At 36.0% G+C, this 16,430-nt stretch overlaps 1 protein-coding gene across 1 annotated transcript in view; it reads right to left on the bottom strand.

The window, feature by feature from the left end:
* The window catches only part of Lrba (LPS responsive beige-like anchor protein), a 400,347-nt gene that overhangs the window by 189,272 nt on the left and 194,645 nt on the right, over nt 1–16,430 (bottom strand). The gene's annotated exons all lie outside the window — the stretch shown is intronic.

The following is a 16,430-nucleotide window of genomic DNA, read 5'->3' as shown; positions in this document are numbered from 1 at the left end:
GCAACATACAAATGTCAACTTTTTCTGCTGCCAAGTAATCATGATCTAGAATGTAGGAGAATATTTTAAAAGGAAAATAATATGAGGTTTTTTCAGGTATTAAAAAGAAAATAATCTCTCAAGAACCTATTTATTCACTAAATGTATACAACATGAATCCTGTAAGTTTCATGAACAAAATAAAAAATTTCTTCATAAACAAAATTTCTGCAGGAATGACTAATACAAAATAAGGTCTGAATTGTATTTCATGAGCTAATAAAATTATACCTGTCAGCAGTGACAAATTAGTATTCTTGACCAAATGACAGTTCCAAAATTTCCATGTAAAAGTTAACCTTTTTTGATGTTTTAAAGATGCTATCTTTAAATCTCAAGATAGGTTTTAAATAATCATTTTGTTGATTAAAATTATCACAGACTCTAAAACTATAGAAAATAAATGAGACATTAAAGAAATTTAAAAAACAATAGGAATTTAATGGTCTTTACTGAGAATGCAGAATAATCAGAGACTACAGGAACAACCAATACTTTCTTTGTTGATTTTAGTCATGCATCAGAAGGAGATATGATACAATCAAAGTGGAATACAAAAATGAGTAAAGGTTTTAGTCTTCAAAGAATCAAAATGTTCTTTTACTATTCCACTTTTCTTATTTTGCTATCTGAATTTTAAGAAAAATATAATGTCATGTAAAAATAAATGTTAAAACCCCTATAAAATATGCATGCAAACAAAAGACAACAGTTGTTTAAACTAGGTTAATGAAATAAAATTCTCCTCCATGGAGAAGGAAAAAGGAGGTACACAGATGGCTGTGTGCATAGCTTTGATAGTCATGGAGCTTGGATAGGCACTTCATCATTCTGCCTACCTACATTTATCTGTTAAAATTATTATCAAATATCAGCCAGGATGCAGTCGTGAATCACAGGCTGCTCCTGGTCTTCCGGGGAATGATACAATGAGGGCCTATTCATCAGTGCAGCAATCGGCACAAGTAATTAGTTCCCTAGACTGAGATCTCCTACAAAGCCCATTGCAGTCAGCACCACAAACATATGACCATGTAGAGCTAATGAAGGCTGCTAAAATTTGTTAACCTTTTATGCCATCAATCCTTCTAATACTTTATGTTCAGTATTATGCAAAGGTGGTAAATTATTAATTTGTCACTCATCCATCCTTCTGAATTTGGTGTCAAATTAAACGATGCCATTCTTCTTGATAACAATTAAAATTATAAGAGATGTTAAGCTGCTATGATAAAATTATTACTAAATTGAGCAACAACGGATTCTTACACAATGCATACAGAGACGTCAAATTCAATGGCTAACGGAGCACTTGCAGAATAATTTCTATCATATAGCAGAGAAATCAGAGATACTACAAAATGTTTCAAAAATCATAAAAGACTATACGAGTAGTAACCACAATTAGGAGAAAATAAAATTACATTTATTTTTGTCCTCTCTGATGTTAAGAAAAGATATTCAAAATGATGGCACTGGCTGAAATAAAACACCCATGTAGGAGGACCAGAGAATTTAGTAACAGTAAAAATTTCCTTAAATTCTTTTAAGATTCATTTAAGCGAACTATTTATCTGTCTTCAAATATATATTCTACAAAATTTTTCAAGCACTTTGATATAATCCAAACAAAGAACTTTAGGTTGCCTCATAATGGTATGTAAAATCTCCTGAAGCTCGATCACTTTAGGACTGCCTTCTCAATGAAATCCTGCTGTAATTAAATGTAATCTGAAGGCCAAGTTCATATCACTTATTCCAGACCATGTAAATTCTAGACTGTTTCAGGAGAAGTTTACTTCAAACTGAGCAGATTTTACACTCAATGAATAACAGAATTGATGGCTGGTATGGTAGGGTTCACCCATGATCTTAGCACGTCCAGAGGCTGAGGCAGAAGTTCAGAAGTTCAAGGCCAACCTGGGCTACATACATAGTAAGACTCGGTCTCAAATAAACAAAATATAACAACAATAAAAACTTGTATTTATCATCCACTTTGTATATATACATATACATATACATACATACATATACATATACATATATATACATATATACATATACATATGTATATATATGTATATATATACATATATACATATACATATGTATATATATGTATATATATACACACACACACACATACATACATAATTTCAGTAGTATTGGAGTTTAAATTCAGGGTGCTGTGCTTGTTGGGCAGATGCTCTACCACTTGAACTACATCCCTAATTGGTTTTGTCTTGTTATTTCTCAGATGGGGGTCTTGAGCTTTTGCCTAGAGCTGGTGAATATCCAGCAAAATCACAGACTGGAGACATGGCTCAAGTGGTAGAATGCCAGTTCTCAGTGAAAAGACTGAGGGAAAGCACAGACTCTCTGTTCAAGCCCCAGCACCAAACCATTAAATAAATAAATAAATAAATACATACATACATACAAAAAACAAAAGATACTCTCCCAAAAAGTCCTTTCCAGTGAAAAGTTGGCAAACTGATCACACTGATCCAACTCATGTGTGTTGCATAAACAATGCAAATTTTAGGTTGTGTACTGGTGGCTCAAGCCTGTAATCCTAGCTACTCAGGAATCTAAGATCTGAGAAGAATGGTTCAAAGCCAGTCTAGGCACAAAAGTCATTGAAATTCTTTTCAGTTAAAACACTCAAAATCTGGAAGTGGTGCTGTGGCTCAAAATGGTAGGGTACTTAGCCTTGAGCAAAAGAGCTCGGGGATAGTGCCCAGGCCCTGAGTTCAAACCCTGTGACCACTACCACCAACAAAATGCAATTTTAGAGGCATGAACATGGAATGTTCAGAAAGAGTGAAGAGACCATTTCATCAACAGATTGCTGGCAAACAACAAATATGAATGAGAGAAATTGTTGTCAAATTTACAAATATGCCTCTAGTCACAATATATCTATATCATTATCTTTATATCTGAATCTACCCTCTAAAGAATTAATAAAGTTCCTGACACCACCGTACATAATAAATAACACTTGTGTCCATTCCCATTAAAATCTACAGTAGTGCTCACATTAGGGATGTGGGGCTAGCTTCTCTAAAATCTAGAACTATTTAGTATCCCCTACCAAAAAAAAAAAAAAAACAAGGTATCTGTTCTCTGAATATACTGTATACAGATTCACCCTCTTGGAACACAATGTTCAAGTCAAAGTATAATCTTTAACCACCACATGTCTGTTGTGGGTAGCACTGAAATTAAATGTTCTAAGTCAAATTCTAAGATTCTTTGTTCTACTTTTGTTTTTTCATTCTTGGACCTAATTTCAAAGTTTTATGCTAAAATTACATGGAGGTCTTATTAGTGTTTCCAAGTATAAGTCAACAAACTTCTATGTTTTTAAGTTATATGTGATACGTACATCTACCTTTAACACACACACACAAAAAATGTAATTTCAATATGCACAGGAGATATTCTTTGCTATATAAGGACAGCCCAGAGCTCTATCATATGGCTATTGAGCTGGACAACTCCCGAGGGCGCTGTTCACAGCACACATTGTCCACAGTGCTGAGTTACACAGGGCACATTCTCATCACTGGGTGGCACCTCACCCAAGTGTTCTCACTGAGAAAAAGGCTGCCTTTACTCCTTCCCAGACAAAGCTCAGGGTTATTTATTTATTTTTACTCCAAAGGTAAATCTAAACCCAGGGACAGAAAAAAGAACAAAGCCCCACAGATTAGTACTAATTAACAGTTAACTGCACTTAACTAACAGCAGTTAAACAGTGAGTATTTATTTGCCTACCAAAGGAAAAAGTAGTCAGATCAGGATGAGGTTTGGTTGTCAAAACAGAGGCAAAATTCAATGATTATCTATTCAGTAAGGAAGGGCATAAGAAAAACATTGACAATTATTTCAACAAAGCCGTTAAGTTCAGAGTGCATTGCTGATGTACAATATACTGTTTGGTTAAAGCAAAATGGTTTCCAAAACAATGTTATTTACTGAGATCAGTGACAGGAATGTAAACATCCCAATTCTATAAGCTAAATAATTAGTCAACAGAATCAAATGTAATGTAGCTTGAGTCTATGTCCATAAAAGAATACTGGCTTTAAAAAGAAAAATTGTCACAATGGAATCATATCAGAAACATTTCCCATTATCCATCTTATCTACTTTGCTATGACAATACCTGATAAATCTTGATGATCTTAACAGAAGTCAATAATAAATTCTTCTTGCTAGAGCAGAATTCTAAGTCCCAGAAAATTTTGGCACATCATATTTTGTTCTTAATTTTTCATCTTACCAGTTGTTGCTGTTTAAAACTTCTGTATCTGGCAAGATTCTATTTCTGTATTTTTAGATTAAAAATTCATGATAGACATTAGCTACAAGTTAAATAAATGGTAACCCCTTAAAAGCAGTAGTAAACATTTTCTGTGCACTGTCAGCTCCAAGATAAAAGTGCTTAAGTTCTAGAAGGGTTTCACGTTCTGTATAAATCTTAGTGAAATAATGCACAGGTAGTACAGGGCATCACACGATGTGAGGAAATGCTTTATCTCACAAACTGGAATCCATGCTGCCCATGCAGACATAGAGAAAGAACAACACTAAAAATGTTTTCCAAGTACTAAGTGTGGGTGACCTATGCTCTGTGATATTTTAATGCAAAAGACAAAGAGACATGAAAATTAAAATAAAGAGCCTCCAATTTTGTGCAACATAGCACAGGAGACAGCTCCAAAGCATAACTCTTTACCAAGGCTTCATTTGAAATTCTTATATGACCTGGAGAGCAGTGTGTATATTTTGATTATCTAAAATTATATTTCAAGTAGTTGTGACTTTCTGCATTGTGCTGTTCAGTGCATATTTATTTATACTGTAAAGCCATTTAGATACTCAACCTCAATTATGCATTACCAAGGACATTTTCTGAAGTAATTTTGCAGCTCACTCAAGAAATGATCCCAAGTTTCCTGGATGCTGTTAGTCTGTTGATCATTTCTTTATTCACTTTGGCTTTCTTTCTTATCAGGGAGTATATACGAGCTGAGCTGACGAAATCTAAATCTAGAGCTGATTATACTATCAACTCTCCAAAAGACAACTAAAAAGTAAAATGAATGATGTCATTGGAAAGGAAATTGAAAGGTGATTATTAAATATAATAAGTAACATTAAAATAGTTAACATTTACTGGTATAGGGCCCACTCTACTAAACACTGTGTTATTCCTTGAGACAGTGTCATATTATATTATATCATCCAGTTGTGATACTCTTACCTCAGCTTCCCAAGTGCTATAATTATAGGTATGTGCCACAATGTCAGGCACACACACACACACACACACACACACACACACACACACACACACATACATATGTATATGTATTATAACCAAGGGTATCAATAGCCCTGCCATTATCAAATACTATTATTCTCATTTTAAGGGTAAAGAAATTAAGTCTTACCATCAGAGCAAATAATAGAGACTACTGACTTCTAAAGCAATGAGCTTTTCATGACCACATTTCTTATACAATACCTTATTGGCTACTGTTATAGCTATAATCAAAGTACTAATTAAGCCTGCCTGGGAGGATTGAAGATTTCATTAAGGTTTCAATGAGGATCTATTTTGTATGTTCCATGAGGACAAGGGTTTGTGTCTATCTAATTCATTGACCAAGCACAGCAACTGTTACAAAGAAAGCACTTAATAAATAATTGATTAAACAATGAATAGATGACTTTTAAACAGAAACTTAAGTGGTAAGCAAGACTCTACAGGGGGGAAAAAAGTGGAAAAGACATTCAAGATCAAAGAAATAACACAGAAGAAGGTAGGAAGACACAAAGAACACTTTTACCTGAAGCTGGGTAAGAAATACTGAAGCAAGCCAGCTTCAGAATAGCAAAAGTGGAAGTACGAAGCCTAGGTTTAGATTCTGGTTTCAAATGCCTGTGTACAGTTACCTAAAGTAGCTGCCTTTCCATTTTGCAGTCAGCAGAGACAATGTCAGCAGTCCTAATGTGAGAGGGGAATATTACTGGCTTTGAATATTACACAAGAGGCTTGGATTAAGACAATGGGTACAGAGCCAGAGGTCAAGATCTGACAGACAACCTGAAATTGAATGGATAGGCCTTCACTTGGGAAAGTAGACAAGGAGATAATGAGATTAAAATTGAGGTTTGTGATCAAGTGGAAATGAGAGAATAAAGATGTCACTTAACCAAAATGAGTCCAAACAAAGCAAGGGTGGGTAGGAAGAAAACCATGTCCTGGATATTTAGTAACATTTAACAGGAAACCAATGTAAAGCTGGAGGCCGAAGGGTATGCACTGCAGATCCACCAGCCTTCGAGTCAGTAACTCAGGCATCTAGCAAAAGTATAATGAGTAGTTAATGTAAGCCAGGTGTCATGCTACACCTGTGAGAAAGATTATTCATAGGACAGGAGAAAGATGAGACTGAAATCTGAGAAATGCCAATGTTTTTAAAATGCAGAAGAGGAATTGGTAAGAGAAATCAGAAGAAAGCAACAAGACAACAGGAGAATGAGAAGGGAATGGTGCCAACAAAGGCAAATGACTTGTCAATACCATGAGTGGGTACCACCATTTCCACTTTATTTGTCCAGAGAGATGAAGAATGCAGAAAAACTTTAGTTTTTGCTTTTTGACGGCATGGATAATTTTTGAGATGTAAAATTTTATACCATTAAGTTTACTTGTTAAGACTGCACAATACAAATACAGTGGTCCCCAGTATTTTTATAGTTGAATGATCATTACCATAATCTAGTTCTAGAATATTTTTATCACTCTCCCAAACACAATATATCCATTGTTAGTTACTCCTCATGACCTTCCATCCTCCTAACATAGTTTAATAGTAGCAGGTTAAGAAGGAAAAACAAAGTGTCGTACTCCACAATATAACGTTTTTTAATGCTTAAATATTTTAAAGGTTTACATGGAACAACATTCTAGCAGAATCCAAAATTTTCTGCCTTTAGTCTAAAGCCCTCAGGAAAATGAGAGCAAATAATGGATTTTTAACTTGTAAAAACCCCATATATTCTAAGCTTTTCAAACTAGACAAATTAAAGCATTAGCAAAAAAGTATGTGCTCCTTATCCACAGGGGAAAACAGGGTTATTAAGTTTCACTGTCAGGTTCTTAAGACAGTTGGACGTCGATTCTCTGAATAGTTGCTGTCATCTCCTAGAAACTTCCTAGCATTTTCAATTCTGAAGCAATTATTCACATTCTGAAGTGATTTATTTCTTTCTCTCTGCTGCTGCATTACATTTTTTTTCTTGTTCTCAATTATCAATCCTGCTTTGGTTAATTCATTTACAGATATCTTTTGAGTATTTCTCCTCTTTGGAGAGCACTAGATGAGATGATGTGATATACAACCATATAATGACATCTAGTAGTCTTTAAAGTATTAACAATCTAATTTTTAATGTGACAAAATAAACAATTATGTGGTATGAAATCCAAATTGTAAAAAAAAAAAAAAAAAAAAAAGACTAAAAATCCAGAGACCAAAGTTCCATGAAAGGAGTATTAACATCTGTTGGAAAGACTTCAGAAGCAGGAGATTTTTGAGAAGATCCTTAAAGTGTGGACTATCAGCAGAGAGAAGATACACTGTGGGCTTTTCAGAGAGAAGAAATATACCATGATCAGAAAACTGAAAGTAGTCTTAGTTATTTAGTCTAGTAGGAAATAAGAAAAGATAGTAGGAAATAAGAAAAGATAGGCTCAGACCACATCATAAAAGACAGAGTATTAGCAAATAAACTTATTTTTCACTTATTTCATGAACTTGTTTATTTAATCAAAAGATAATTAACCTAAGCACCAATGATGCATAAGAACCTGTGCTATGTACTGGAAACTCAGCTATTTGAAATTAAAGAATCATTACTCTCACAACCACCCCCCCCCAGCCCAATGAGAGAACCCGATAAATGAAGAGATAATCACAATACATGCTAAGGAGCTCAAGGAGCACAGTGGAAGGTAACAGAAGGGCTTCAGACCCCAAAAGTAGAATCAAAATACTGGAAAATGTTAACTAGGAGAATAAAATCAGATGAGTATTCTTTCTCAGGGCACCAGCAGAGCCAAACTGAGTATAGGGTAAAGTTAAGTGTTTCCAGAACTATTGGAAAGTGTAATGCAAGAAGTAGCCAAACAAGCGTCTATAGAATAAGATGCCAAATCATGAAGAAATATCTGAGGAGTCTGTTTTCCTGGTTAGAAACGTGTGATTGTTTTCAGGTCTCACCAAAGGCTTTACCTGGCAGGCCTCAAAGGGGAGAGCTGCTCTCCCTCACCAAGCTTGATGCTCAGCCAAGTCCCTGTCGTCTAGGGGAAGAAGCTGCAGTCAAGGTCTCAGGCCCCAGGAGTTACTCATGCTCTTTCTTTACACAGTCACTTTCCTGCCCTGACCACTTTATCCCAAGACCTCTTTATCAGGATGAGGCTCTTCACACACCTCTGCTCTGAAGTCTCCTTTGTGAGGAAAGATGGAAAAATTACTCCCATATCTACTGATCCCCAACAAGTGAACCATTCCCTGGAAGAGAAATCTAACAAGGAAATGTGGGCAATCCCTCCAAACCTAGACTCTTGCTAGCACAACCCAAGTCTCATCTCTTCTCGTTTCTCTTCTTCCTCCCTCCCTCTCTTGTGCGTGTTCTTCCCTCCCCCCACCCCTCTCCTTGTCCTGGGGCTTGAACTCAGGGCCTGGGGACTGTGCCTGAGCTCTTCTACTGTTCTACCACTTTAAGCCACAGCGGCCCTTCTTCCAAGTCTTATTTTTATCAGCCACTCTTCTATTTGCCAGCCCAGCTTACTCTCTCTTAGCATAGCTGCACTCCAGTCATGGACCACGTCATACTCATGATTATAGTTTTGGGAAAGCAGAGAAGAGACTTAAACAAGTATTGCAACTGTAGAGAATAGTATCTATGAAAAGAGATAAAAATTAAAGGAAAAAATACTTGAAAGGTTATTCCAGTAAGGTTACTGGAATAATTTAAGCAACTTACAATGAAAGTCTACAACATCCATTTTTAAATTCACTATTTTCCTAATTTGCCCTATTGAAATCAGCCTACCTAAATTCTCTATAAATATAAAGCGAACAATATGCATAAAAGGATAAGGGCATGGAAGAAAATTCAAGGCATTTTTTTTCACCATAAAACTAGTCTCAAACATGCAATATACAAAACTGATGAAATATTACATGGAGCAATGTCAGCCCAGAATTTAAACAGAGGAGTCAAAATCCTGAAGCAAAGAGAGATGGAGAAAAAGAAAAAACAAAAACAAAAACCCACTCTTAAACCACAGGAAATGACCAGCAGAAGCCCCATAACCTGAGTGCAGGCCTGACACTCATGTCCTTCACGGGAATGTCACAGATCTGACCAAGACACATAATTACCCTTGGGCAAATGTAGTCCCTCACCGGGTAATCATACCAATAGCAAGAATTCTAGGCTCTGTAAAGAACATGAAACTATGGTAGCTAACTGGCTGTATCTGTGGCAGATGGTAAGAACTACCACATAAAAGCAAATACCAAGGAATGAGTAGGAGACGTGTTGATATCTTAAGATGACCAGAAATGAACTGGTTGATTCATCTTTCAAAAAAGACTTAACTAAGAGAAATTCAGGTAGGGACAAAGGTAAAATAACAAGGCCCTAAAGAAGGTACACTTGGTTGGTACTAAATCATCAGAACGAAGTCACTTTGGAGGGATAACAAATTACAAATAAGATTGCACAGTTATTAAGAAGACTGATTCCTATAAAAATCTAGAGTTTAAGAAAAGAATCTGACTCATTCTCTGTGGGATGAGGTGCTGGAAGGTTTTAAGTAGCAGAGTAACCAGATCCAATTCATGTTAATAGAATTAGTCTGTCTATAGCAAGAAACTGATCTTGGGTGTGACGGCCACTGTCATACATTCTAGTCCAGTATGTGGACTTCGGCAACAATCCAGGAGATGATGACATCTGGGAAAAGTAGAAGCATTAGAGCGAAGAAAAGCCACTGAATTCTGCAGAATCTGAAGGCGAAGTCAAAATGGCACACTAACAGATCATATGATCTGTTAGAAAAAAAAGAACAGGAAAAAGAGAAAAAGTGAAGTCGAGGCAAAATGGAAGGAGAAAAAAGGAGAAGAGATTTGAAATTTAATTTTAAACATGCTTTATTTGAACTGCCCAATCAAAAAGTCTGTGGCAGAAAGGGCAGAAACCCTTCACCCTAGGCACACAATGAGATAGTTAATTGTCACTTTCCACGTAGTTAAGCTGGCTTTGGAGCTGAGTTCTAGCCATTGACAGGTGGGAAGTGATATGTGCCTTTTTCCTAAGACTGACACACAATGTTTCCTTGCATACAGCCCTGTATTCTCTTATTCCTTCCATAGCCTTGTTACAGAGGAATGCGGCAAACACAGCCAGCAAGAACTCCAGATTGGAAAGCAAAAATCACTGATCAGACATATGCTTCAACATTTATATGAAAAAGAAATAAAGTTCTATTTTGTTCTGCCACCGACTGAGATGTGAATTTATCCACATAATTCATATCTTGTTCTGCCACTTTTTCTGCACAAATGAATACTAAATATCCAAGTGATGATATTGAGTAGACAGTTGAGTATATTATGGGATATAATAATTTGGCTGGGGACTATTTACATAATAGAGTTGCAGACTGACTCATTGCTTCCAGAACATGAGTAAGAGCAGAGAGGAGAAAAGGAAAAGTCTAGAGACTAAGGCCTCGGTCACCCCAATAACAAAGAGGTTTAAAAATGAAGATAAGTCAGTACAGAATTGAGAAAAGACCAATGGTAATAAAAGAATACAGGGTCTCTGAAACCAAATGACAAATCATTTCATGGAAAAGGTAGCAATCAGCCATGCCACGAGGCCCTGATAAACCAAGACAGGGACTGAGAATTGATTATTGGATTTAGAAATCTCCATGTTACCAATAAACTTGGAAAGAACAATCTCTCTAGAACAGTGGAACAAAAGCCTAAGAGAAGTGAATTCAAAAGTGAACACAAATCTTTCAATTCTACTCACATTTACTTAATAAAAGAAAGAAAAAGAGAGAAGGAGAGAAGAGAAGGTGGGAGAGAAGGGAGAAGGAGGGAGGGAGAAAAAAAAGGCTATTTGTACTTTAAATTAGATTTAGTATATTGAAAACACTGTGGGGAAAACGTGAATGCAAACAGTTCCACTAAATAATGCCATACAAATGCCACAGTCTATTGAGATTCTATTAAAGCTGGAAATGCTCAAATGGTAGTGTGGTTGCTTAACAGTATAAAGCCCTGGGTTCAATCTCAGCAGAGAGAGTAGGGGTAAGGAGAAAACTTGAGAGATTCTACTACATCTTTATAGATCAAGAAAAAAATAGCTTAGATATAGCCAAATATAAATATCAAGTAAAAGAGTCAAAGGAAAACAGAGGTTGCAAAGTTCAGTATCTCCAGAGGCAAGGAATTTAAAATATTTTGTTGATGAGTTTGTCATGCATTTATGTGCTTATACCCAAATAATGAAAGTATCAATATTCAACTCTGAAGAGAAAAAAAGAGGAAGAGAAAGATTAAAGAGCAAATAGTTCCTTAGAGGGAGCACATAAAAGGTGGAACAAAACATGAACAAATAACACAGTAGTGTTCACTTGAAAAAAGAAAAAAAAAAAAAATTCAAGCAAGGTACCGCTGGCTAATACTATAATCCTAACTACTGAGGAAGCTGAGATCTGACGGTCACGGTTAGAAGCCAGTGTGGGCAAGAAAGTCCATTAGACCCTTCTTTCCAATTAATCTCCCCCCCCCACAGCAAGCCAGAAGTAGAGCTCTAGCCATGAGCAAAAAAGCTCAGGGACAGTGCCTAGGCCCTGAGTTCAAATCCCAGAACTGCCACTAAAAAAAAAATTAGCCGGGCACCTGTGGCTCATGCCTGTAATCCTAGCTGCTCAAGAGGCTGTGATGTTAGGAATGCAATTCAAAGTCAGCCCAGGCACTAAAGTCCATGAGACTCTTATCTCCAATTAACCACCAGAAAACCAAAAGTGGTGCTTTGGCTCAAGGGATAGAGTGCTAGCCTTGATCTGAAGAGCTCAGGGACGGCGTGGGCGTCTGTCCCAGAGTTCAAGCCCTACACCCAACAAAACAAACAAACAAAAAATCATCAATGGGAGCTGAACTAGCTCTGTCAAGCAAGATTATTGTCGAAATTAATCTCAATAAACTAATATGGGCTATCAAAAAACTCACAATGAATTAAATATATTTTAACACTAAATCTTAATTTCACAATTCCAATGCTAACACATGTTGAGAAGAAAGGCTACAAATGGAAAAAGAGTTCTGAGCATATAAAATAAAAAAACAGCAGCAGGCCCAATATGGACACTTTAATGTCTGTATCAGAGTTTTTTTTACATTCTAACTGGGATACAGTGAAGCCACACAGGCCACAAATCCATTTGACTCTAAAAGTCCTTTCTGTAATAAGTAAATCTTGCTTCTTAACCTTGTTAAAATGCTAACAAAAGAAAATGCACTGTTGGACGAGTCTGATAGTTCCTATTCTTGCCTTTATATACATATAATCAGCTTTTGAAAATCAATGTACTTAACAGTTTACTTTTCATTATTTGTTTCATTCACTTAGATGCATGTGCTGAGACAGAGACATAGCACAGAGAAATCCAACAATCACTTTCATTCTTATTTGTCTAAATGACTATTCCCAACATGACTTAATGTGGAACCACGTCATTTGTAGTAAGTGGAGGTTATAAAGGAGAAGAATAGTAGTGGATGCAGTACCATCTATTCCAGGAGCCAAGGTAGAAACATCACAAGTTCTAGCTGGCCTGGACATAACTTACACAGACATTGTCTTAAAATAACACCCTGGGCTTGCACTGTAGCTAGCTCAATGGTAGATTGCTGCTGGCTTAGTATACATGAAGCTCTGACTTGGTATACAACAAACAAAAATAAAAACAGACTACTCAGGCAAACAAAAATATATATGACATACAGAAATCTTCCAAAGGGTTCATAAAATTTGCTAAATCTTTTAATAGGAAACAAGACAATTAACATTAGTTGTGGCTATTTCCTTTGAACTCCCATTCTTTAGGACTATGGTAGGTTTTGTTCTTCTTCTTCTCCGTCTCCTTCTTCTTAAAAGTCAAAAGCTGGGGCTGCGAATGTGACTTAGTGGTACCCAGTACTTGCCTAGCCTCCAAACAGCTCTGGGTTTGATACCTCAGTATCACATAAACCAAAAAAGCCAAACATGGTATATGGCTCAACAGGTAGAGTGCTATCCTTGAACAAAGGAAACTCAGCAATATTGCCCAGACCCTGAGTTCAAGCCCCAGGATGGCAAAAAAATTTTTTAAAGGGCTGGGAGCATGGCCTAGTGGCAGAGTGCTTGCTAGCATGCATGAAGCCCTGGATTTAATTCCTCCATACCACATACACAGCAGGAAGTGGTGCTGTGGCTCAAATGGTAGAGTGTTAGCCTTGAGCACAGAGAAGCTCTGGGACAGTGCCCAGGCCATGAATTTAAGCCCCAGGAATGGCCAAAAAAAAATTAAAATTAAAATATTGAAAGCTATATTCCCTAAATTTAAAAATAATCTATAGAAAAGGATTTGTTTGCACATTCAAAATAATGATTATAAGCTGTTCTGGTTAAGTTTTTTTTTTTTTATGTCCTATTAGCTTCTTGGTTTTATTGCAAATACAGTAAGCCTCTGGTCTGCTAACAGCATATACTTTGTCCACAGAAGTGTTAAAGACACTGTTTATATAAGGAAAAAAATATATATCTGGAGTTAATATATTAAGTCTAAAAACAACTGATATCTACTTAAAATCCATTAAAATAAATAAAGCAATTATATTGGAAGGATTAACACCAAGAATAGCCTCCATATTTTCATGTCCTAAAAAGATACATGCAGCCTTGTCTGAAATAAATGCACTACATTCTAAAAGGAAAAGCATATTTTTCTAAGTCTTATAAAGTGATTAACAGTCCAAGTTGAAAAGGAAAAAAGAAATCACAGAGAGGTACATGATGTTTAAATACCTTATGGTTTCATTTTACACTTCTCATATCAGGATGAAGTCTTAAACGTAATTCAAAAGGAAAATGAAAGTATTTTACTCAGAAGATAGAGTCCATATGTTCTTCAATCTGGAAACCACTGGGAAAAAGTCTTGGCGTTTCTAAAAACTGAATTTTGACAATTGGAAGCTGATGTGGTTCTTTTTCTTGTCCTCTTCATAAAGGTTCTCAGGGGGAATATAACAGACCTTTATCGAGTATAGCAACGTTTAACATCTGCTTAACGAAAATTACTTAGAAAATATTTAGCAAACCTTCACAAACTCACAACGAGGGTCTGTATTAAACACTCATTCCCAAGGGTAAGTTATTTCCATAAATGTGGCACAAGAAAGCATATCTATATATTTGAGTCTGGTTAGAATTTCATACTCTCTAGTTTTCAGTCCTCTTGTCATCAATCCATTTAATTCTATTTAATCAATATTTATTAATGAAAATATTCTGGAAAAGATATAAAAGTCAGCTGTAATTAACTATTATTTTTAATATTCTAAGATGGAAGTCAATTTTTTCCACTATAACAATAACCTTCCAGCATAAAACCTAGCATGTAGTATCCACTTAACAAACCCCCCAAAGTGATAAACACACACATGTTTTATTTTATCCCCTCCTTCTTAGATGTTAAATAAAACTGATAGTATTCAAAATGAAAATGATTTTGCTTTTATGATTAAGGTAAAAACTAGACTGATGCCTCTATTTTATTCAGTATAGCACAAACAGGACAATTTTTGTATACTAACTGAATGTAGACATTATAAGCAAATGTATTTTAACTAAAATAATACTGGAATTCTAAAATGCTAAAAATCAATTTGCTGAAATATTCTAACAAATGTAAACACCTACATTATATAGGTATTTGGGATTTTTAAAAATATCATACCTAGGGCCGGGAGCTTGGCCTAGTGGTAGAGTGCTTGCCTAGCATGCACAAAGACCCAGGTTTGATTCCTCGGTACCCACATACATAGAAAAAAGCCAGAAATGGTACCTGTAGCTCAAGTGGTAGAGCTCCAGCCTTGAGAAAGTCCAAGGACAGTGCTCAGGCCCTGAGCTCAAGCCCAGGACTAGCCAAAAAAAAAAATTTCATACCTAAATAAAGATGGTAAGTTAAGAGAATATAGGATTTTATCAAAAACATTTACTTGGCTTTTTGTTTTTCTTTCTTTTCTTTTTTGGGGCTTGAATTCTGGGCCTAGGCGCTGAGCTCTTCAGCTCAAGGCTATCGCTCTATCATTTGAGCCACATCACCACTTCCTGTTTTCTGGTGCTTAACTGGAGATAAGAGTCTTGCAGACATTTTGTTCCCAGGCTGGCTTTGAACCACAATCCTCGGATTTCAGTCTCCTAGAATTACAGGCGTGAGCCACCAGCGCCCAGCTTACTTGGCTTTTTCTATGGAAAAATTCTATTCTATTCTATTAAAGCATTCAAAGCCAACCTCATATGCTTAGCACCCCTTGCTCCAACATGTTTACCTACTTTATTACCATTATTTTGTTTAATGTACAGAGGGGTCACAGTCACATAAGTCAGGCAATAAGTACATTTCTTTTTTCCCCTCCAAGTTGTAGAGTTCATTTCCAACACAGTGTCTAGTGAGTATCACTGTTGAATTAGTTCACACTTTGTTCCATTTCTGTGCATCCCCAAATTAGATTAACTTACACACAAAACAGAAGGTACAGAAATCAAAAACTGAAAAAAAAAAGGGGGGAAAAGAAAAGAAAAAAGAACCAAAAACCTACTTTAGAATAAAATAAATTTTTTCAAACTAAGAACTTTCAGGGCTGGGCTGTAGCTCAGTGGCAAAGCTCTTGCCTAGCAAGTACAATGTCCGGGGTTTGATCCCCAGTGCCAAAAAAGAAAAACACACACACACAAACACAGTTAAAAAAACAAGAAGAACTTCCAGTAAAAAGAAGAATAAAAATTGCTTCCACAGTAGTTACTACATATGAGTTTTGAAAAATGTCATTTTATCATCATAAAGTGATTGCAAAAGCTCTTTCCCTAATAGATCTCCAACCAACTATCTGATCTATTTTTGTAACTATTCTAGTGACTCTTACTGCCCAAGTAATTGCATTTATTGCTTAAGTCTTTTGTATGTGTGTTGTGAGTCCATACAAACATTTTGGGGTTTTCTGGTATATGGCAGTCCT

This window comes from Megascapheus bottae, chromosome 23 (assembly GCF_031878675.1).
Source record: "Megascapheus bottae isolate mThoBot1 chromosome 23, mThoBot2.hap1, whole genome shotgun sequence".
Lineage (NCBI taxonomy): Eukaryota > Metazoa > Chordata > Mammalia > Rodentia > Geomyidae > Megascapheus > Megascapheus bottae.
This window is presented reverse-complemented; position numbering and strand designations above follow the sequence as displayed.